The following is a 21910-nucleotide window of genomic DNA, read 5'->3' as shown; positions in this document are numbered from 1 at the left end:
AGCAGGTGCTGTGGCAGGACAGAGGGAGCCAGGGCTTGGGCAGCAGCTCTGTCCCGCCCCATGGCGCTTCGTCCTGCCCCTGTGTCCTTCCCCAGGGGGCAGGGCTGTGCAGGCATCCGCCTCTGCCCACGGGCTGGGGGGCAGCGGGGCCTGACGCTGTTTCTCCTCTTGCTGCAGCTCCCAGGCGCTGAAGGAGCTGTGGGTGCAGACGTTGCTGGGGTAAGCTGGGGGGTGCTGCAGGCACAGCCAGATGGGGGAACACAGCTCCCCAGCTGGGGAGAGGTGCCCCCGCGGCTGTGGGCAGCTCTCGGGGAGAGCTGCCTGATGAGAGAGAAGAGGCGGCTTGGGGCTCACCCAGCTCTGTCCCTTCCCGGTGCACAGGATACCCGACGCAGCCAAGAAGCCCCGAGTGACCCTTGTCCCGTCACTCAAGCTCCTGGAGAAGCTGAGCCGCCGCCATGCCGTGAGTGTCTGTCTGGCCTGGGCGCTGTCCCCAGCACTGCTCCTCCAGCCGAGCAGCACAGGCATCACTGCTCACCTTCTGCCGCTGCTTCTCTCTTGCCAGTGGAGGCCGTTCAGCACCAGGAGCCTGGAGAGGCTGGTGGAGCACCAGTCAGAGGTGAGAACGGCTGCCTTTCCCCTCTGGCTGTGCTGGGGTGCAGGGATGGGCGTGCAGTGGGGTGAGCTTGCGAGGGAGGGAGGGAGGGAGGGAGGGAGGGAGGGAGGGTCCCCTGGTGCAATTCAGGTAGTGGGGAGGGTTGAGGAGCCACCAGGAATGCTGGCATATCCTTGCTGGTGGCACTGGGAGAAAACCTGCCACACGGGTCAGAGAGCCCAGGAGGGCAGAGGGTCCCCACTCCGCGGTGCTCAGGCTGCTGGTGCCGGGTTCTTGCAGGCTGATCTCAAGCAAGGGCCTCCGACAGTCCTGTCTAGCAGTGAAGGGGGAGTTTGCCGCTCACCAGGTGAGTTTGGGAAAGAAAGGCCCCTCCTGCAAGCAGCTGGGCTGTGCTCACTTGTCCCTTGAGTGTCCCCATCCAGGTTGGGCAGCCCAAGGGAGGACGTCAGCCAGAGAAGGAAGGACAGCACTGGGCAGCGGCCAATGGACGTGGCTCTGCAGGGACACGCAGCCTCTGGTGCTGCCCACAGCCTGGAGGAGGACAGGGCCAGGACTGGGCCAGGCTGTCCCAGGCTCTCAGGAACCCCCGAGCTGGAGCTGTTGAGCTGGAGCCGTGGTTCCAGCTGCCGGCTCCCTGCCTGTCCTGCCTCACTGCTCAGCACCATGCTGCAGGCAGGGCAGGGCAGGCTCCGGGAGCGCTGGCCTGGCGGCATCCACTGATGGGCTCTTGCTCTCTTTTCCTTTGCAGCAGGAGGGATCAGCAACAGAAGCAGCAGCAGCAGCAGCAGCAGGAGGTGGAGGGGGCTGCCCTGGCCCTTCGCTCTGCGGCGGAGCCCGGCCTCTGTCCTGGCGCCAGGGCAGGCGGGCTCCGGCTGCAGCAGGGCGCTCTTTGGGCAGCCCCTGGCAGCCCTCTGCGAGGATGGCACACTGCCCCGGCCCATCCAGGTCAGCCAGCCTGTCCAGGGGGTCCCCAGCCCTCCCTCCGCAGGCTCCGGAGGGGCAGCGGGTATCCCCAGGAGCTCCGAGGATGGGGCACTGGGCTCTTCACCCCCAGCACGGAGCCAGCTCTGGGGCAGTGCTCTGGCCACCGCCGCTGGAAGGCGGCTCCTCAGCCACGCAACTGTCCTCCTGCCTCTCCTGCAGGAGCTGCTGGCTGTGCTGAAGCAGAAAGGACCAGCGACCGAGGGGATATTCCGCAGAGCCGCCGGTGGGACAGAGCTTCGGGAGCTGCGGGAGGCCTTGGACTGCGGCGCAGACGTCGACCTGGGAAGCCAGCCCGCGCTGCTGCTGGCCGCCATCCTGAAGGTGAGCGCTTCTGCCCTGCGGCTGGAGGAGCTCCTGGCTGGCCCTGAGTGTTCAAATGCTCACTTGGAGCCCTGGGCCTTGCAGGACTTCCTCCGGAGCATCCCCTGCAAGCTCCTTGTGACTGACCTCTACGAGGACTGGATGGCGGCGATGCAGAAGGCCAGCAGGGAGGAGAAGATCAGGGAGCTGAGAGCGTAAGTGTGGGCAGCAGCCTGCCTGTTGAGCAGGAGCCCTGACCGCTGGCCCAGAGCACCTGGAAAGCTGCGCTGGCTCCCACCAGCCTCGGGTGGGTCTGGGGAACGCTGTGGGCAACATCTGCTTTATTAGCACCGTGTTCCTGTTCCCCCAGGGTGGCCGAGAAGTTGCCTGCAGCCAACCTCCTCCTCCTGAAGCGGCTGCTGTCCCTCCTCCAGCACATCGGCCACCACGCAGCCACCAGCAGGATGGGCTGCAGCAACCTGGCTGTCTGCGTTGGGCCAAACCTGCTGAGCCCAGCCCACGCAGACCTGCTCCCGCTGGACGCCATGCTGGAGGTGACCCACAAGGTACACGTCCCCACCTGCCAGGGCAGCCTTCCCGGCCCACCAGCGCTTGGCTGCGCAGAGGGCTCTGCAGGCCTCCTCCCACCAGCAAATGCTGTCGGGGTGGCTGCCTGGAGGAGCAGCCCCACAGCCACAGCCTCTGGGCAGGAGCAGGGGGCAGGGGTGGGAAAGGCTGCTTGGTCCCTTGTCAGGCAGCGCGATTGAGACCCACGGTTTGATGTGTGCAGGTGAACGTGCTGGTGGAGTTTCTGGTGGAGAACTGCAGGGATCTCTTTGAGGAGGAAGCGGGCAGCCTTTCCAGCCCAGCAGACGAGGAGCTGCCAGTCCCCCTGGAGAGATTCAGAGGTGAGAGGGGGGACTGAGGGTTGGCACCGGCTGGGGCTTGGGACACCAGAAACCTCCGTGTTGCTTCTGACAGGGCTGGGCATCGAGTGTTGTCCTCTCAGCCCCGCTTGTCCTGTGGCCTCTCTTGCCACTGCTCTCCAAACATGAACGTCTTCCTCTGCAGGATGAGCTGAAGCCTGCAGACAGGGCATCGGAGGGCTGACCACAGAAGTGTAGGGCTTCGGGTGGGGGTTGCTTTAGCTCTCTTTGCTTCCAAGAAGTCACCATGTTGCACATGCTTTTGCTTTCTAGACCTGAGTTTGGAAGAGAAAAGTGTCCCTGCAGGCAAAGTGGACACCGAGCACCGAGCAGAAGCTTTGCCGCATGCACCCCCCTCTCTGCTCGGTGTCCTCACGGAAGATGGGGGAGATACGGCGGTGGAGTCTGAAGTGGGAGAGGTACGTCAGCTCCCCAAACACGGTGACAGCGTGTCTGGGGTAGGAGGGGAGTCGCTGCTGTGCCTCTGCCTGGCAGTAGAGCTGGTGTGGGTTTGGGTTATTCCTCCACCCCTTGGGATGATACATAGCAAGGGAAATTGGCAAGGTTGTGTCTCAAATGCACTCGGCAGGTGCTTAATCAAACCAAAGGCCCACAAAATGCCTACAAAGAGGCAGAGGGGAGCAGCTGTCAACTTCAGGGGGGTTTTGCTCAGGCCCTACTCCATCAGAGCTTCCTCAGGTCTATTTGGGGGTCAGCAGGGGGACTGTGTGAACTGTGGCTGATGCAAACCAGCCCAAGGCATCTCCTCTGGAGATCTCAGGTACCAATTTAGCAAAGAGTCGCTTACCACTCCAGGTCACCCCTTGCCACATGCCAACCGTGACATTTCTGGTTTAGGCACCGCCAGCTTTGCCTCTAGCCACCCCCGAGAGCATGGCAGACTCCCTGGGGCGCCCAGAACAACTGGCCAGGTTTCCAGAGGAAAGAAGGTAAAATGAGCTCGCTTTGGTTAAAATCAGAACTGACTCCAGTGGGTCGTGGCTTTCCCTATCTAATCCCACTGTGGGATGGAAAGATTTGCAGGCTCTGCCCACGACGAGGAGAAGAAGAGGAGCCGGAAGAGAAGAGAAGCCTGGGGAGAAGAGAGCGAAAGCTGCGTGGAAAAGAAGAGGAGGAAGAGAGAAGGTGCTTCTGGCGACGGACCAGCGAAAAGACGCAGGAAGGCGCAGCAGGTCGGGCAGCCCAGGTGCGTGCCGGGCTCTCTGCCCAACTTTCACACCTCTCCACACTCCTCTGCGTCAGCCCAACGCGCTGGCGAGGGACAGCGAGGGACGGTGCTGCGCGGGGTCTGGAAATAACTCCCTGGCAGGGCCCAGGGGCTCCCGGCCGAGCCCTGCGGCGTGGCACAGGGGCACTGCGCGTCTCTGCGCGCGCTCGGGGCTCGAAGGGCATTGCCCGGGGGACGAGGCGCCAGAGCCACCCCGTAGCCAGCGCCAGCAACAGCTCTCTGCTCTGGGCCGTCAGCAATTCCTCACACACGGTGTTCCCCAGAGAGGGCAGCACAACCCTGCCTCTTCCTGCCGCCAGGGACTCACCAGAGCTTTCTGACTCTCTCCTTGCAGGTGCCGATTCATTGTCACCGCCTGATCCGCTGACTTTGGGGCCCCCAGCGTTGCTGTTTGCAATAAAAAGTTGTTTTCTCTCTTGTGACCGAGTCTGCCACAAGACATTCTGGAGTGGGGGCTGTTGTTCTGTGATGGATCCTGGGGGAGGAGTTTGGGCTGGTCCCTTGTCCCAGCACCCTTCCCGGTGGGCGTCAGGGCTGAGTCGAGGTGCTGTAGGAGGGAAACCCAAGCCCAGAGTCACGCGGGAGGGTGGAGGTTGGACGGAGCCTGTCCAGGTCGTCTGGTCCAAGCTGGGCTCAAGCAGGCTCAGCTCGAGCAGGCTGCCCAGCAGCACGTCCTGGGGAGTTTTGGGTTTCTCCCAGGAGCAGCACCGTGAGCTCAGGGTGAGGGCAAGACGTAGGCAGGGCACAGTGGCCAGGAAGGGCTGAAGGTCCTTATGGGGCCACCATCCCCGGCAGCTCACTGTCCCCCGGGGCCCTCATCCCTGCACACGGATTGTCGGGCAGTTTCCTCAGAGCCCCCGAACTCATGGCAATGGTACAAACCAAACGTCCCCTCTGGGCGGTAGAAACCCTCCCCTCAAACGCTGCACCCACTCCTGGGTTGGAGTCCTGCAGCTGCGCCTGGGGGGTTTCCTCCAACACAATTTTCCTCTGCACAGGGAAATACTAAACGCTCCCAAAGTAAGGAGCCGGTCAGGGGTTTCTGGTGGGTGAAGGGGGCAGCCGTAGCGCTGGGTCTCCCCGCCAGCCCCAGGGGGTACAAATACCTTTCAGATGGCCCGAAGGCACGGTACTGAGCAAGACCTCAGCTTGCCTTTGATTTTTTAAATCAATAAACAAGTAAATAAACAAATAAAAAATGCTGTAAATAGCCTAAAACAAAGCTTCAGATGGAGAAGACAGCCGTGCTGGGGCACGCCGGGGCAGCCTGGTTTGCTGACAAGGCAGCTGGAGGCTCACAGCCCCCCCCAGCCCCACTCCCCGATCCCCTGAAGGCTCACAGCCCCCCCCAAATATTTCTGTAGGACCTACACCCCCCCCCCCATTGACACTGACTCCACCCCACACCTTCACTGCAAGGTTCTTTATTCCCTTAGGACACCCCCGCCCCCCCCCGACAGAAAACCCCCCAAAATACACCAAAAATAAAAGGGGGGTGGGACTTCCACAAGCCACGCCCCCCCACATTCCTCCCCCCCCGCCCAGCAGGTTTAAGGCACCTGTGGGGTGGGGGGAGAGCAACCCACGGGGCTTGGGGGGGGACGGGGAAGTGAGGGGCTGGCGGGGGTGACCGGCAGAGATGGGGGGGTCGCTGGGGGGGGGGGGTGGTCACTTTGGGGGCCAGGGCGGGAGGGGTACACCACCACGCACAGACGCTGCCCAAAGTGCATCAGGGCGGCTGCGGGAGAAGAGGAGGCGGAAAGGGGGGGAGCTGTGACCCCAAAGTGCACTACAGCTGCCCCCAAACCGTGCCCCCACAGTGCTCCCCACAGACCTTAGCACCCCCAAATCACCCCAGACAACCCCCATATCACCACAACCCCCCCATATCCCCTCAAATCACCCCAAAATTTCCCTATAGCCCCCCATATCCCCATATTACCCCAAAACCTCCCATATCCCGCCATATCACCCCAAAACATCCCATAACCCCCCAAATCACCCCAAAACACCCCCATATCCCCTCAAACACCCCATATCACCCCCAAACCAACTATACCCCCAAACCTCCTCTATATCCCCCAAATCACACCTAAACCCCCCCATATCCCCTAAATCACTCCCCAAACCTCCCCATATCCCCCCAAACACCCCATATGCCCCCAAACCCTCCCAAACCCTTACATATCTCCCCAAATCCCCACAAATCACCTCCAAACCTCCCCATATCACCCCCAAACCCCCATATCCTTCCAAAATACCCTTCTATCCCCCATATTCCCCCAAAATCCCCCTGATCCCCCCAAATCACCCCCACATTTCCCCCCCAAACACCCCCATATTCCAGCAAATCACATTAAATCCCCCCATAGACCCTCAAATCACACCCCCATATCCCACAAAACCCCCCCATATCAGAGAGACCACAGAGAGCTGGAGCAATACCCAGATAACATGGAATAAGCCTGATTTATTCTGTACAAACCTTTAGAGCGAATAATAACAGGAGAACTTTGGAAAAAATCTCCAGTTTTTCGTAGTGTTCCATCTTTCTGTTTAGCTGACTTCTTACTTGAAGTAGATTCTTGCTTTCTTAAGGGGTATACGTTTCTAAACAACTTTGTAGAAGACATCTGTACAGAAATACAAGATCATTGTTTAAGTTGAAAAACTGACTTATCTTCAAGTTTAATTCCATTTTATTTGACTTCAATGTTATTTTCAAGCTGACATTTTGAACTTTGCTACTGATACCTCTGTTCATTATACAATGACACTGCCACAGCAAGCAATGTAGACAACCTTATTTTATACCCAAAAGAAAAAAAATTATCAGAGTTTCACAGAATACATTTAAGGGCATGAGTAAGATAGGAAACAAATAGTTTCTTTTACAAAAAAAGTAGATTCAAAGTTTTAGAGTATTTCATTAGACCAGCTGTTCTAGTTATAAAACAGAAGGAAACTGATGGTGAAAATAAGTCTTCTGTCCACCCTTTGAGCCTGCCCAGGTTACTACTAAGGCCTAAAATCATATTTTTATAATTGTCATGCATACAGATGACACAAACCTTAGTTTTACCTCAAAAGAAATTGCCTATAACATGACATATGCTAAGAGTATGTTCAGACTAGTCTTCGTAACTACTCAGCATGCAACATCCTTCCCTGTGAATCCCTGTACGCTGCAGCTAGTACACGTTCTTGGCAAATACAGACTGACTCTCTTTGGTTAGCTTAGAAAGTTTAGCAGGAAGACAACGTAAGTGTTTAAGAATCCTATCAAAATACATAGATAAGGATAAGATACTGCTGCATAAGAATGTTTGCTCCTTTCACGAGTCCACCTATACAGAAAAGGTGGACTCGTGAAAGGAGAAACTAACTTCAAAATTGAACACAACCAAACTATTGTCTTGTTGCTTGTAGAAGGTGAATTAGTCACAGCAGGTTTTGCATTTTTCTTGTTCCCACTTTTCACAAAATCCTAAGAAAATAAATATGACAAATTTTAACTAGGATTCTTCTGGAAAGAACAATTATCTGTATTAGAGAAGCAGCCACTGTTTAAATGCTATGACTAACAGTAGGGAGGCATTGACTAATACTGGATAGAGGTAACTATTCAAATGTGAATGAAACGCTAAACAAACTTGTGGAAGGGAACTAGAAATGCCTGTAGTCAAACCATTCTGACATTTACTATTTTCTTCTCTCCATTATTTCCTATACTTTTGTCTTTAAGAGATTTGACAAGCCAACACACAAAATGAAATTAAAAAAATCTAAGTGTAAATTCAGATTTATGGTGACAAGTATGAAAGCCAGGTTGGTAGCACAGTGCCTGGTTAAGCTGTCTTGTAATGACATCTTCTATCTCGTGAAGTGGTGCCAAGAGAGTTCAGATAACCGACAGCCATACCAGCTGGTAACAGCATCAGAAAATGGAAAGAGGGTTTTGTTCTTTAATTAGAAGGGAGTCTCTGCAAAAGATTTGGTTTTGTTTGTTTCTAAAAAGCCAAGGGGTTTTTGTTTTATTTTTTAAAAAAATTTGACATGAGCAGTATGTGGTTATTTTAGCACCACAGGTTTCCCCTCAGTCCTTAGTTTTAGTTTTAACAGTGCTTTTCAGTTTTAGGAAATTTAAAAACCAAATTGTGTCTTCAGTAGACTTGTAACAGTTAAAGTTACTGAATCACTTTAAAATCTATCTCTGTTTGGCATATGTAACATGAAGATAAATATTTAAGAGTAACATTCAGGTGAATAAAACAGCAATAAGATACTTTTAAAATTAGTTCCACGTTATTGAAAAATTACTTAGCTAAATGTTATCCCATCGGGGTATGAACATCTACACTATGAGAGGATTTATAAACGGATCAGTAAAACAGTCTTCTCAAAACATGGGTGACTACGTTAGATGAAATATATCCATCTGTAGATAAGTGCAGTACTTTTTCAGTGCCTTCAGAAGGATGATTATTTTTACACTTACTTTTCCAGCAGTCTAAGAGAATACTACTCTCAAAGAAAATTGGTTCAAGACATAGGAAGTTTAAATCAACTCTGGGCATTATTCCAGAATGAAGTGTTCAATTCCAGATGAATTAACTTACACAGCTTTTAACAGTTACTTTTGCAATCCAAATTTAACAAAGTGAGTTTATCGAAGTACTGTTGAACACTAATCACTGAAGTGGCCATTTCCCTTAACTATTTTACTAAGAGATTAGAAAAACACCACTTGAGAACACTTGAAGGAGAATGCTAGAAAAGCATCAGACACTTCACTCCCCAGCTGAGACAAACTCACTCAAAGCGTCACTTACCACTTATGCAAATGATCCACAGGTCACCTCCCTTATACCCCCCTGTCAGCTGCAGAAGTCCTTACAAGTGCAGAGATTCATAAGCCCCACAAGTAAGATTACAGGTATGTAAGTACCACCACAATGAGGTGTCAGGGTTTCAGAGCCTCTGTAAGTGTTGTAGAGATAGCTGTGTTTGTGCTAGTGCTGATAAAAGGCAGAGGAAAGAAATGTGCAGTTCGAGTAGGAGCGGAGAAGATTTTTACCAGCCTGAACTGCTGTGAAGCCTTAGTCTCGCATGTAGACACCACAGCACTCTAGGAAGGCTGGTGCATATAACCTAGCACAGCTGAAGGAATTAAAGAGGAATTAAGTTCTACAGAAAACAGGGAGGTTCAGGTGCTCATGCAATTAGTTCTGTATATTCCCTCTAAGTACAAAAAGATCAAAGAAAACACAGACTGGACAAAAAGTCAAAGGAAGTGGTCTTGAAACTCTGAAATGCATTGATTAAGCCCAGGGGCTTAACTTGTAACTGCCTATTAGAAGAGATTATAATTGATACCAATGGTTGCTTAAACCAAAAGAAGCAGTTCTATTGAACTGGTCTGTAATCCTGCAGATCACAGCTAGAGACAGAAGCAAACAGTAAGAGCAAGGAGAGAGAAATTAAAAGGTTAAGAGGAAGTACCGATCAGGGACAAGTGTCCAGAGTCTGGATAAATTGAAATCTATGACTTTATTCAACATAGGCCAGAGATCCACCACTTGGCAGGGGGTGGGGCATGGGGGGGAAGAGGTTTAAATATTCTCTCTATGTATCCTTAGGATCTCAGTGAGAATCAAAAGGATAGGATTTTAACAAATGATTGGAGTAATAAATTGAAAAACTGCACAACGTATTTTGTCAGTTGGTCTAAGTCATACCTCATCCATCTCTTCACTCTTCCTTTTCTTTCTTGGCTTGAGCATTTTAACTGTAAGTGGTAAGGTGCTGCCCTGGTGCTTCACCTCCATCTTACTGGGTTGCAGAGCTGTGAACTGGATTTCCACCTCTGGTTTTGGGAACTGACTAGTATTTCCATTTTCTGTGGACACTTCTGAAGAGTGAAGGACAATTTCTGAATGGTCCTGCAAATACACGGAAATTTTAAGAACACAAGTTTTGAAATAACTGAGCTAAAAAACCCATAATACATATCTTTCCCCAATGGATTGCAAAGTAAGCATTCCACTTTCCAGCTGTTCACTTTCAGAACACTTCTAATTGAAGGAATCTACTTCAAGCATAGCAGAGTTTAACCCTTACTTTCTAAATCTTTGTTACATTTAAAAAAGTTAATGTTTCTATCCACAACCACAGAACTTGAACTCAGCCTGATACTTTGTTTCCAAGTCATTTTGCTCAAGGGCAGAGACAGTCACAGTTTTCACAAGTAGCAGGAGTAGAATTGATATGACTTTCATCTTAACTCTGCCGCTCCTTAGGAGCTAGGCAGTAACGGGAGCTTTTGAGAGAAAAGTATAACCTTTCTCTAGCCTATCTTTAAGGAACTCTCCCTTCCCCTTCTACACCAGAGAAGTTGTGCAAGTAACGAGGTCCAACCAGCAAGCTACAAGCCAAATTCAACCTATGAGAGACTTCTACATCACCACCTGTTCTCTGGAGGAAGAGCAGGCACTAAGGCAGCCCGCTGCCCACAAGCTGAAAACCTTGTCTTGTACCTGCTCACAGCCAAACCGCACGGACTGCACAGGGAGGGTGGGACGGAAAAGTCAGTTTGCACAATTTTTCTTCCTCATCAGCACTTACCTTCCACCATCCACCCAACCTGTTTTTCTTAGCAAAACCAGCAAATTAGAGCTGTGGTCTTCCCAGCTCCTGCATCTCTGTGGCAGCAGTTTAGCTGGGACTCTGAGTGGGAATACGAGCACCACTGCATTCCCAAAAATGGAGTTGGCTAATAAAAACATTTTTCTTTGTAACTGCTACTTCATGAGAGTTAGCAATCAAAAAGTTACGTAGGAATGGCTAGTGTCGTTAGCTAACAAAGTTATACACAAGAATCCTGCAGTGGAAGAAAGCAAATCCAATTTGCCCTGCTGTTTCTCATCCATTTAAAAGGGTTTATTTATCTTTTTTTCAAGTGACTTATCTAATAATCAGCCACTTCATAAGCATTGGTGAGAGGCAGGATTTCAAGAGCATGCAGTTGAAGTCAGATATAGCTATTCACGTGATTATGTTACACATCTTTCGTTTCTACCAAAAGCCACTAAATCAGGTGATCTGATCACCAAGAAAGGTATTTGCAGAAGAAAACTTTAGAATTGTTCAGACAGCAGGATACATTTTCTTCCCTATTCTGCATTTAGCAAAACCCATACAACTGCATAAAATTTTTAAATTTCAGTTTTGTACCTACCTCACTTAATGAAGAGGCACTGCTAAGACATCGAGATAATGAATAATTCCTTTTAACTTCATCATATCTAACTGGAATACTTTGTCCAAGTAAAGGATTAGTTCTGCTTTGTTTTTCCATGAAGTGTAAATATTTAGAATGAGAAAAGATTATGCTAAACTGTAAACCTCAAAATATTTTGATTTTTCTAAAGCTACAATACAAAAGCTCAAGTGCAGACAGCTAATGAACACCTGGGCTGAAAGACAACACAAGTCGAAGGCAGTAACCTCGACTCACGATGCCATCATAAGACGTGCCCTGGTGGGTCTCACCAACAGTCTGTCTAGTTCAATATTCTGCCCCAAGAGTGGCAAAGGGAGATGCTATTTAAGGATAACGTGTGTGATCCTGGTCACCTTGTCATCTGTTCTCTCCATACTCTCCCAGCATTCTCAGCTGTTGCATTAGAATTGTCAGAGTCTACACCACTGCCTAACCCTCAGAGTATCCATTTAAAAATATATTTATGGATTTCTACTACAAAATTTTTCTAATCCCTGCTGACAGTACCTGTTGCCACCACCTCCAGAAGATTACTAGCTGCTTCATACAGGAATATGTTATTTTAACTGTCTTAAAATTATCTCCTACTAGTTTCATGAAGCGCTGCCCAGTTCTTGCAGGATTTTACCAAGGACAGTTGTGCCTTCTGTCTACCCATCGCAGCCATGATTTTGTAAACCTCAGCCCCACAACCCTCTGGTGGCCTTAACCTCTCCTAATCAGAGTGCCAGCTTCTTAGCCTCTCCTCACAAGGCAGGAGACACACATCGTCCTGATCACCTTAGATTTTCTTCTTTATCTCCACTATATCTTTCCTGAGAATTATTTGACTTCCCCCAAAAACTCTACCCCATTCACTTCACCACCATAACAGTTTCTCACATGATAATCCTGTTAGTAGCCTCTCCTTATTCATAACATCAAGTACTGCTGCTACTGGCTTGAGGTAAATACTTCAGCACCAACTGTTCACAACAATTCTTCTCTAGAACTAATTTCATAGCAAAAATAACTAATTTTATGGTGCTCTCTTAGCTGCCATTACAAAGCTATATAAAGCAATAACCATTCTGACAGCTACTCTCTACTCCCTCATACATCACAAGCTTTATCTATTCGGCACTAGCTGAACTGATGAAGTAGCAAGAAACTGGCCAGTCTTATTTGGCAGTAGACAGGAAAGAGATGAAGAGATGCATTTTATCATTCAGTCCAGTTCTGCCACAAGAGGAGAATCGCATCTTCTAGCAGCCAGGGGAGGGTCTGCTAGGAGATCCATGTTCAGCTCTCTTCATTACTAGTTAGCAATGAAGTCACATAGCATTAATTCAGTTTAACAGGAAAACTACCTCATTGAATACTGCTCATGTAGCACACAGGGATTTGGTCAGAATCAGAAGGCTCAGTACAGGTGCAAGCCTTTTAATTTTTGTTCAGGAAATATGCAAAGTCGATCTTTTCTTTGTGTAAACTTCAAATATTGTTTTGTTTTTAAGTAAGATGAAAGATACTGTTCTGTTCTTGTGAACCCCATATGGACTGGCAGCTCTAATTACAGAACCATCTCTATTACCACACTATAGGTGATATCGGGAAAGTTGTTTGAGCTGAAATCCCCTTACCACTGACATAACCAAACAGAGGTGACATCACAAATATTATGTCTTCAGATCTCTAGAACCTGGATTAGTTAACTAGTTTTTCCCTCAGGTACAGAAGTTTTATAGTGTATAGAGAGGTGATGTTCTATTAACTAAAGTACTTCTTATTTCTGAGAGGGGACTTGAAAGAGGGAGAGGGAAGAATGAACAAGAACTCAGAGCTAATGATACAGCTAAAGTACGAAGAACTACAGGAAGTAACTTTTGGGAGATTCCCCACATTGCTGAAATATATAGTGAGCAAACAACAAAACAACGAAGTTATTAACAACATATCATTAGTACATACTTTCTACAAATATAACAAACATACCTCTTTGTTTACAGACTGATCTATTTTATCTTGTCCTTCAGGTAAAGGTACTTCTGCCAAAGACTGAAGACTTTTATGGTTAACGCGTTGTTTCAATTCCTTTATAAAGTCATCTTTCTCAGCCACCTGTTTTCTTAGTTCTTCTGTATCAGTTTCCTTATCCTAATAAACATAGCAAAAATTGCCACAAATTGTAGGATTGGCAAAAGAAATTAACATGTGCATGAGCATCATTACAATTACTCAGCAGCATCAGTTTTAGAATTGCAGGCTCAAACAGCCAGCTGTCCAACAAAAAGCCAACAACTTCATGTATGAGTGGCCTCTATTTAAAGTCAAGAAAGGTCATATAACAGCCTGGGAAGATGTAACGCAAAATTTTTATTTTACTCTACTTATGTAGGGTTATAAAAGTTCACCTCCCATTTGCTCATGAAGTTCTTGGTTCTGTGAAAAAGGCAGCAGATGTGATAGTTGTTTCAGATTTCCAGTCCAATCAAATTGCAATCAAATGATCAAATGGACTTGAGTGTTTATTTGAACTAATAAGTTTTTTGAAACTTCAGTTACTGTTACAAATTCAGTTTCAGAAAAGCATAAAGCTTTTTTTATATTAGCTGCAAACAATTTCAATATGTTTGAAATAGAGCCAAAACTTCTACAAACCATCTGAACTGTTCTGACAGTTTAGTTTGGCATAGTTAGTACTATCTTATGGCCTTAGTAGACTTGAGATGTAGATCTTAAAAAGCTCACACCGAACTAGTTTCACTACAAATATACAAAAGCAAACCATGCTTCAAATTAGAAAAAAATGTGTCTATACTTATACTCTTTGTGAAGAGAATTTTTGTCAAGAACCACCACTCCTGCTTGCCCACTTTTTGATTTTATTACTGGAAAGTCTCAGGCAAGCAAAGTCACAGACAAAGTGAAAGTAGTCCTAAGCTCCTAACATCCTCCTGTACTGATTGCAGGTCCAGAAGGTCATTGCTAACTACTTCTAGATGCAAGTATAGCTTTAGATTGTACAGATTCGTATAATAATTTCATATGCTCAGGAAATTACAACCTTGATACAGTCCAGTGACCAGGCAAGGTATCCGCCTTGTTATTAACTATCAGTCACTCTATTTTGAAAGTGATATGGGAGCAAAACCACTAGCATTTTGACCAAGTATTTTTACTGGAAAGAAGCTTTTTTTGTCAACTACTGCCTGCTTCTTCTCTTTCTGCTAAAGCCTCATAGGCTTTTCTTCCTCCGCCCCCCCCCCCCCCCCCCCTCTTTTTTTCAGAAAAGCCAAGCAAGAAATCTTGTTTTTCAAGGTATGTTTTCTCAGCTTCATTAAGTAGCAATTCATTTAAGCATAGGTTACTTATTGGTGTTTTACACACAAGATGAAGTTTGAAGAATTCACAGCAAGGTGGTGGTGGTGATAGGACAGAAAGGAACAGGCACTTGCACTTCCATTAGGTATTATGCTTTTTCATTTTGTGACACTCCTGTTCTTCCCTTTTCACACGGAGAAGATCTCATGTAGGCTTTGCCATGTGATAAAGTGAGGGGACTTTGACAAAGGCCAGCTCCCCTCAAGCGCCCACACTGTTAACACTTGACACGAGATCTGCTCTGTACTAAAGACTTACGCTAGAGGACTCTGCTGAGACCTCCAGTCACTTACAATTTCTGCTTGTTGCTCTACCAACGTTTTCCACAAATTTTCTCATTTCTCTGTTGCAATGGCTCTCAGCTTCTTTCACTTGACTTATGAGTCTCATTTTCTCCTCTGGCCAGTTCTTTCTATCAGTTTGATACTTCGCCTCATTCTCCTATTTTAGTGGAACCAGAAATAAAGCCATAGGCAGAGATTAAGCGACACAAAAAGAAGTCTTAAAATCCAAATTACCGTTAAACACATTAGTTTCAAAAAGATATCAGAAATACTAGCACAGTTTTACTCCAGCATATTCCCAAGTGCAAGTATTACATTCTCGTTTGTTTTTTTCCATTTAAAAGAATTGTTTAGCAGTTTTCAGAATTCATTATTCAGACTGGCATGTCTTCAGGGAACAGACTATTTTTCCTCTAAAAATGCTCTGGGTAAGTCACAAACACTATTAAAGTTACACCAAAGGTAATGGCAAAAAGACCCTTTTTACTTACAAATTCCCAATCTTTTATACTGCCCTGCAGGTCATGTTAGGAAACCTACTTCAAGACTGAAAAGCAAAAAATGCAGCACAATTTGAATGGGAAACAGAGATAGTGTGTAACCAGGAATGTCACTTCAATCCACAGCAACTTTGCCTCCTTCTCCACCACAATCAAACCTCTTGTCAGACATTCTCCCACACAAGACAGAAGGCACCTGAAAAGCCGCCTGGGAAAAAAGGCTACTTTCTAATCTAAGGAGAATTAAGAGGTAAACCCTCAGCCTAACGGGAAGGGCTTACAGATCACACAGCAAGCACAAGATCTTTAAAGTGTCCAATTTATTTGCCCAAGCAACTGATGGGAAAAAGGTTTGAAACAATCCAGCTCCTGACATCTGTTCAGGACAGCTGTAAGAGGAGCCCAGCTAGAGAAGCACCGTCCATGGCAGCACACCACAGTGAAGGGTGCACTCCACTGTGGGGCATCAGTGATGCTGTGTATTACAAAGACACTCCATCCAGACTTTGCTGCACTGACGCACTGCAGTTTTTAGAGGAGGTTTCCTTCACCAGTGTAAGAACTTGCCACATCATGCCCTAGCTCTTGAAGATAGTGACACAAAAAAAATTTAGACTTCTAAATGAAAGTTATGGTTTTAAACCTAAGTATGAATTACATCACCATGTTTTACCTTCAGTTCTTTTTGCAGCTTTATTAATTCCTCATTTTCATCTATGCTTTTTTCCACGGTGTTGCTCATCTTTTGCCGCCAGTCACTATTGCTCTGGTTATTCAGCTCTCTATAATTCTGCTTCCATGCTTCCAGTTCTAGTCAGTACACAAAATGAGGTTATATAACACACAGTTTTAAACGCATATTTGACCACATTCACATCCTTCTACTGAAGTTACTTGGATTTATCAGCTATGACCACAAAGGGACAACAGAAGCCTTTAACTGTTAGAAGTTTGTTATGTACTATATAAAATTAATGCCTAAATAACACTCAACAAATCAAAACAGAGATTTAAAGCAGCTATCACAATACATCCAAAACAATTTTGCCTCCTTGCTGCCGTTTTCAGGTTTTGGGTGAGGTTGGGTGCTGCTGGGGGTGGGGGGCGGTCGCTGCACTTGGTAAGACACTGCTGCATTTTACCCGCTTTTTGGACTCACTACTGTTACTGTTGTTTTCTTGTTATGTTTAGTAAATTCTTTCTTTTTATTCAACCTACGAATTTTCTTCTTTTTGTCCCTCCCCTATTTCACTGGGGAGGGGAGGGGGGAGGTGAACGGCTGCCACGTGGCGACTGGCTGCCGGCTGAGCTCAAACCTTAACACACACAGATCTGAAAATAAATTTACAGATGAGCCCCCATCCTAGTTCCCACCATTCTCTCCCAAAGTGCCTTCATCACAAGTAATTTCCCCCATTTCCTGAGATCTAAAGCTCTATTAGAAAGAAATAGAGTATCTCTACAGAACTTTCCAAATCCAGAATTCTGAAGTGATTCTCATCCACTTGATTTAGGTGAGCATTCATTTCAGTGTTAACGTCAGGCTAAGGGTTGTATTATATGAAAAACTAACTATTGTTCAACTGCTGAGTGTTTATCAAACCTGCAGAAACTGTTGTTGTGCTAGTTCATGTTTCAGTGTTTGATGTTGTTAACATGGCCAACTAAAGTGGCAAATAAATACCAATATCGAGTAAGTTAACACTGATAGCAAATCCAGTCTTTCTTTGGGGCTTATGTTTCTTATTCTGAGGCTGTTTCTTTGCTTTCAAATATTCCTGCTAATAATGATTCAATAAAAATTAGTTCCTGACTGTAACATTTTAATGCCCAGGTTGGATTTTCTCAGTATTTTGAAATATAAATATGCAAGACTCTCCAAATTAGATAACATCACAACTCATTATGTTGCCATTCCACACCCAAAAAATGGCACAGTAAGGGCTTTTTCTGACCTTTACACACTTTCTCATACTGTTTGGAGATTTCTTCCAGCTTCTCATTATTCGGCTGCTTCTAAATATCACATTGAAAGCGAATTAAAGAAAACATGTCAAAAACATATTGAAAGAAACAAATATACATGCTACATATTAGTAGCTTTTCATTCTGAGCCTCAGTAAGTATTAAATGAAGTATTTGAAGACAAACAGTCGAGAATAAGTAAGTTTTTCATGTAGTGAAAGGAGCATTCAAGCTGACTAAAAAAGTGTTTAGAAGACATTACTACTAACATATCTAAGCGTCACTAATCAGAATCAGGGTATCTGCAGGTATTAAGTATGTATTTACTAGGCAGATTACTCAATTTAAAACAATTTGCCAAGGTCCTGCAGTGAGAAGTTCTTTAAACATCTTTCATTCATCCATTAAGACTAATTTCATCTGGATACTCTTGTTTTTACCCCTATTTCTGTAAGCTTTCTCCTGTTGGTTGGAAAATTTGCCTCATTACTGGATTACTTAAAAAAATTAAAAGCAAGTAAAATTTAAAAAAATAGAATACCTTTTTAAATTGCAGGATTGTGCGCTGTTTGATCTCTAATTCTTTACTAAACTGGTTTTTAATTTTCTGAAGTTCATTAACTTTGTTCCTCAGGGATTTCTCCTCAGATTGCATTCTACACACCTGTAACAATGCATAAAGACAGCAAGCAAAGCTAACATTTAGCTATAAGCCTTTTACAACCTCTGCAGGTTATCTAAGTAAAAAAATACTTTCATCAAGAATCAAATTTTCGCAAGCATCTTTGCTAAATTTCAGGGGCTAGAAGTGCACTATGCTGTACATCCTGCCTAGGGAACAATTTTCACCATAAAATAGAGTATTAAGTTTGGCAGGAAAAAAACGAAAAACAACAAACCACACCACCAAAACCAAACCACCAGGAAATAGCCTAATCGAACTACAAATTCAGTTGTCCTTTAAAAAAAAAGTGTTTCCTGACATGCGATCCCATCCACTCCTTGCTACTTCCCAAAGGATTATACACTGCATGTTGAGTAGGGAAAAAGTCCTGAAATGTTAAGCTGCTGGGGAAGACATTAATACTCTTTTAAGGCTCCACTTTCAAGCCCAAACTCTTGCAATAGTCTTCTGGATTCTAAGTTCTTGTGATATCCCATGAGGTTCTAAGAAATTCTACTGCTTAATAACTAAATACTAACAATCAACATTAGTAAAAGTTATTCCATTTTTTCATTTATTTTCCCCAAAATAACAGAAAACATCTCAGATTTTAAAAAGTCTCTAGAATTTTGTGCTTTCCTTTTCCAATTAATCCATCTTTTCCTCCCAGAGATGAGCATTTTCCAAAAGTCTGAATTCTGAGGCTTTGAAGTCAGCACAAATAACAACAGAAGGCTACTGTTGTTATGATGATTACAAAGTCCTCCTCCATAACCAGGTTAACCTACTTTTGACAAGCCTTTTTCAAGTGTATTAATAAAATTTACTTCCCCCCTTCAATATCAGTACTAATCCATGTTTTGACACCTTATCTTTAGCTCACAGCTCAATGGCAATGTAACTTTAGAGTCACTCTTACTCTAAATGGATGGCTGAACACAGCCTTGTTATGAATCACTTTTAACAGCTGTAGCTTGAGACTTGTGAAAACAGGTTTTACTAACAGAACCCCAAACAAACTTGCAGAAGAAACATTTGCCCTAGGGTTACAAACCTGGTTTTGTACTTGCTGAATTTGTTTCTTGGCATCAGAAAGTTTCTCTTTCAAATCTGCATATTCTTCCTCTTTCCTCTGCAAATCCTTTTTCAAGCTCTGTACAAGGGCAGAGCTCTCAGAAAGATCTTTACGTAGCCTTGTGTTAGAAATTAAGAGACATAAATAACATTAGTGTTACACATCTCAAAGAAACAGCTTTTACACATTAACTCAGGCTCTTCGATGGCTGGTTTTATTCATGGATAGAACCCCAGATCTATCAGCTAAATGACAAGCATTACAATTTTGGATTTCAGCTACATATTATATGATCCTGAAGTAACAAACCGCTCAGATTCACTCTTGAACAGTGCAATTTTTTAAAATTCTTTTTTCTAAGCACAGTAGACTAACCATTTCTACCACTAGGTGTCCTTACACAGTAACAAAAGGGACAAGGTTAATATCAATTAAGTATAAACTTGATATTTACATCCCAGACCTTGTAAGGATCAAAATAAATAAAAATCAAAAGAAAGTAGAAAAAACAACAATATTGTAACAAGTCCTGTTGTTACTAAGTGCTATAAAGTCATTAAGAAGTTTAATGGGTTTATTTTTAAATGGTCATATTTATTTTAAAAAGCTTACAGCAAGTTACCTTGGATTTTTACTTCACAATTACCTAATAGAAGATTTCTTAAATTCTATAATTAACAATGCAAAATAAGGTCTCACAAAAGGAAAACCTTTCAAAGTTCCCCAGACCTTCATGCTAAATTGTATTTCAGAGTACATGCACGTGCCCACAGATATCAGAACTAAAGAAACCCTAGTCAGAAGGGCTACACAGCATCTTAAAGCTATTTTTACATCATTGCAATTTCCTTGCCACATAGCAAATATAATCTCTCAGATACATTTAATCTCTTATTTCTTAAAGATTTAAAAACTAGAGGGGGCTGGGGAAGTTCTACTCTCCTACACCCATTATTCCTTCAAGTTCTTATAGTATACTGTGTTCACCTAGAATAGCTATTACCAAAACCGGCTGTTTACTGTTTAATTACTAGGCTTTTTTTTCCTTTCTTCTTTTCCTTTTTACCATTCAGTCCTTTCTAAAGAAAACATTGCCTGCTTTTATACGAGTTACAGCATATAACATTAAACTACGTCATTTCCTCCAAAAAGGGTATGTAACATAATACTGTCAGAAATCCCCAAATAATTCATCATTTCCTGTTTGCCCCTACAATAGTTCTGCATGATTTAGATCTATACTTCTGAAAGAATACAGAAACAGGTGAGGAAAACATAGCTAGCAAAATATGCAAATATAGAAATCAAGTAGTGCATTAAAAGTTCTTAAGCAGTTTGGTTAATAAAGTTGACAAACATGAAGATGTGTTATGTCAAAATAAATTGATGTTCACAGAGGGTAGTTTTAACTTGAGTCTATTCTCAAAGGGCTAGGAATTATCTCATTATTTACTTACAATTCTATAGATTGTATTTGCTCATCCTCATTTTTCTCTTTTTCTTAAAGAGTGTGTTTCATGTTCTGCAAGCTGTTCATCAACTGCACAACTTCCTCCTTTAGATTTGCTTCCTGATCATTTAATTCTTCCAGTTTTTTGTCTGAATTGGCACATTCCTCTTGCAGAGCTACTGTATTACTTTCCAGATTTAAAATAATAGATTCTTTTTCTTTAAGTACTTCTTCTAACTTTGCTATGCTGTCATCTTTAGCTCTAAAAGCCTCCAAGAAGCATTCAAGCTCTCCTATTTTTCCCTTGGAGCTGGTAACTTCCTCTTCAAACTCTGCAATTACTCTGTGATCTTCTGCAGCCTGTTTTTCAAAATCCTGGGTTTTCTTCTGGATGTGCTCTTGTAACTGACTCATAAGATCTTTTTCCTTTGTGGACTGATGATCTTGATTTGCAGTCTCATTTAACTTTATTTTTAGTTGTTTATTGCAATTCTCAGCATCATCAAGTCCCTTCTTTAAGTCTTCAACTTGTTGAAGTAGTTCTTGAATCTGCTGACTTTTTTGTGAAGAAGCCTTAATAATGTTTTGGCATTCTTCCCAAATGCTTTCAACACTGCAATGAAAGGAGCTCTCCTGTCCCAGAGCTGCTGTAGAAGCAGTTTGGGACTCCATGCACACAGGACTCATTTGAGCTCTCTCCAGTTCATCTTTCTGAGAGTCTAAGGAATCCTTTAGATCAACTGAATCAATATCCCTAGTGTAAGACTCTAACATTTATACAACTCATCTACTTTGGACTGCATTGTTTTAATTAGTGGCACTTTATAAATTATATTTTGTTTAGCACCTTCTACTTTGTTATTTAGCTGAATAATCTTTTCTTCTTGTTCCCTATTGATAGTTTTCTGTTTGTCCAATTCAGAAACAATCTCCTGATAGTCAGCTCAACACTGCTGAAGTTCTTCACCTAAGCCAGAAGCCCTTTCTTCAGAAGCAGAGAGCTTGAGATTCAAGTTTTTTATTTGCCCACTGAACTCTTTTTTTGGTTTTTTCTATTCTGCATTGTTCTTCAAGTGCAGCTAGCTGCCCTTCCAAGGTTTCAGTTCTTTCCTTCAGTGCTAGTATTTCTGCATAGTTCTCAGTATTATTTGCTTTCACATATTCAGTTCTCTTTTGATCCAGAGAGTCATCTTCCCAACTCTCCTTCATACCTCCTAAAAAAAAAAACAAAACAAAAAAACCAAACCAAACC

General features: G+C 44.7%; 1 long non-coding RNA gene and 1 pseudogene across 1 annotated transcript; one reads left to right on the top strand and one right to left on the bottom strand.

Moving 5' to 3' along the window:
- The first annotated feature begins 1830 nt into the window (after positions 1-1830).
- On the top strand, positions 1831-2390 carry LOC141918493 (uncharacterized). Its single transcript, XR_012621689.1, has 3 exons — positions 1831-1921; positions 2006-2115; positions 2271-2390. It is a non-coding gene; the product is annotated as an uncharacterized LOC141918493 (long non-coding RNA).
- Positions 2391-5300: 2910 nt separating this feature from the next.
- LOC141918808 (kinesin-like protein KIF20B) overlaps positions 5301-21910 on the bottom strand; it is a 38609-nt pseudogene continuing 21999 nt past the window's right edge.

The sequence above is a fragment of the Strix aluco genome, chromosome Z (genome assembly GCF_031877795.1).
Source record: "Strix aluco isolate bStrAlu1 chromosome Z, bStrAlu1.hap1, whole genome shotgun sequence".
NCBI lineage: Eukaryota > Metazoa > Chordata > Aves > Strigiformes > Strigidae > Strix > Strix aluco.
The sequence above is the reverse complement of the archived record's forward strand: the minus strand, read 5'-3'. Positions and strand labels throughout refer to the sequence as shown.